Here is a 2,506-nt window from a genome sequence, read left to right on the forward strand (position 1 = left end):
GCATTGTTTAATGACCCAAGTGGTTTCAACAGTAGACTTACAAGAGAGAGAATGGCAATAGTCTTCTCTGAATGTAGTAGCAAAAGTAATCCACCAGCCCCACTACTTAGATCCATCCCATCTTGGTAGATACTTTCCAAAGCCAGTAAGAATGGCTGGAGTAATTTTAAGACAGCAGCCAAGGATCGCTCATGAGAAAGCTAGCGGGTTTTCCCAGGTTGGACTAATTTGAACTTCAGTCCCAGTGTTTCTTCTATATTTTCCAAGATATTCAGTCTTTTTGGACTCTTGCTGAAAAAAGAATATAATGAAGATATTAAATTTATAGCTTTTAAAATGTCTTTTGGAGAGTCTGCAGCTCGTACTAGCGCTAGTTGGAGTAGATGGCCTCTGCAGGGTGTATAGGAGACACTAGGGTTACACTTTTCTTTCAGCAAAGCTTGTCCTCCACCATGTTTTCCAAAGAAGTTTGCAGCTTCATCAAATGCACAAGCAGTCATCTGTTTGGGGTCCCATTGACAAGCATTTAACTCTTCTAAGATGTCGGTTGTCACAGATGCAGCCAATCTGTCTTCTATAACTTGAACATCTAGAAATGCATCTACTGACCTACCACTGACATCAAGATAATGTACACGATGACTTAATACTTGATGACCATTTGCATTGGTGCATTCATTAGCCATGTATGTAAATTTTTTGAATGTGGTGAGAGAGTTCTTCACTTTTTCAACTGTTGAGTCTTTCACTCTTGCACCTCATGTTTCTAACCAGTCAGTTGAGTTTCTTGCAGAAAGACAGTGAGCATTTGCTGGTCTTGTTTGGAAACAGTGTTCAACTTCAGGATGAACAAGTGACAGTGCACTTAACATTGGCCTCCAGTTTGTAGTGTGTGGTATCTCTTGCCTAAATAAAAAGTATGATGTTTGTTTGCATGAACTGTGTTGTGTCTCTAGGATTCTTAACAGCCTCATTAACACTCACCGGTGTTGTCCTTGGTCAGTGGAAACTCAGAGTTCAGAGGTGCTTTCACATGAGTGCATCCAGGTGGGGGGCAAGAAGGCACCTTGCTCGTTCCTCCAGCTACTCACTGTTCGCTCTGACCACTGTTGTTCATTGTGCCACCGTTCATTCCATCGCTCTGTTACCAATGGCCCTGCGCCATCACCTTCTGCTGCCACTATGACCTCTGCGAGTCCGTCTCTTGAGGGTCCATGCAGCTCTCAGTGATTTTAGCTGAGCTCTCAGTGGGGGAACCTCACTGCTAATGCAGGCTGGCCATCTCTTCCACAGAAACACTGTCCCACAGCAGGTCTAAGCACCTGATTATCAGTGATTTCAGCTTAGGGGTCACTTAATAAAACAAAGACTATCTATGGAGCCTAATCAGTTCTGTCTTTAAACAGTGGAGGGGTGCAGGTCTAATAGTACTTGTGACTCAGGCAGACCATCAAGCAAAACACCTGTCCCCACCCTCTCTTGATGCCCTCAATCAGCACAGGCTAAGTACAGTTCTACGGCCCTTTACTCATACAATGGAAATAACACTTCATTACATCTCCCACCTCGCATTCAAGTGATTTATAACCCAACCCCAGCCAAAATCTATCATTTGGGCAACAACAGCTCTGTTTGCCGGATACCTAGGTAGATGAGGTGTGAATGAAAATACAATCCGGTCCTGAAGCCTTTTCCCCCAGCTCATCACTAGCTGTCAGGGAGAGCTCATTTAGACTTTACTTAGAAATCATAATGTGAAATTATTAGGTTGGCCAACATCACCCAAATGAAGGCACTGACATGGTCATAAAAACAACAGCTGTATAAGGAAGCTAGTCTATGGTCATACTTTTCAAATCTATTATACTTTTTCAGGTACAAGTATTTTATCATATGCTGTATATGCTTTTAAAGTGTGTATTAATGTTTCAATTTCCATTCAAATTTCCAATCACTAAATGGCATGTAACTAGTTCACAAAACTGGGGGGGGGGGTTGTTGGGGAAATTCGGGGGGGGTGTAGGGAAATCCCTGTCTGAGGAGCACCCCCGCTTGTGTTTGCAAGGTCGGCCTGCCCCCTCCAAGGGCTCTGTGTGACGCATAAAATCGAGGGGGGTGGGGCGGTGTCCGACTGCTACAGCTGGGCAGAGCCCTGAACCTCCGTCACGCTTCAGCCTACTCCAGGAGGGGGGCACGTTCTACTCTCTATCCTACCCGCGGCTGGGATGGGAACAGCGCTTTTATGCACCCCTATTTTGGGAGAATGGTACGTGCCACCCCACCTCAAAAAGATGGGCACCGCGCGACACGATGCCAAGGCGCACGCGTATTCCGCACTTCACTCGCGCCTGAGCCGCGCGCATGCGCGCTCCTCGAGTCTCCCCAAGAACTGGTCACGAGGCGGCTCAGGAGGACCATAGCGCGAAGTGCGCGCGCAGCCGCAGTGCGAACTGGAGTGGGTGAGGCCAGCCCATAGCTTGCGCAGCCGCAGTGCGATAAGGAGGCG

Source organism: Lepidochelys kempii, chromosome 4, assembly GCF_965140285.1.
Source record: "Lepidochelys kempii isolate rLepKem1 chromosome 4, rLepKem1.hap1, whole genome shotgun sequence".
Lineage (NCBI taxonomy): Eukaryota > Metazoa > Chordata > Testudines > Cheloniidae > Lepidochelys > Lepidochelys kempii.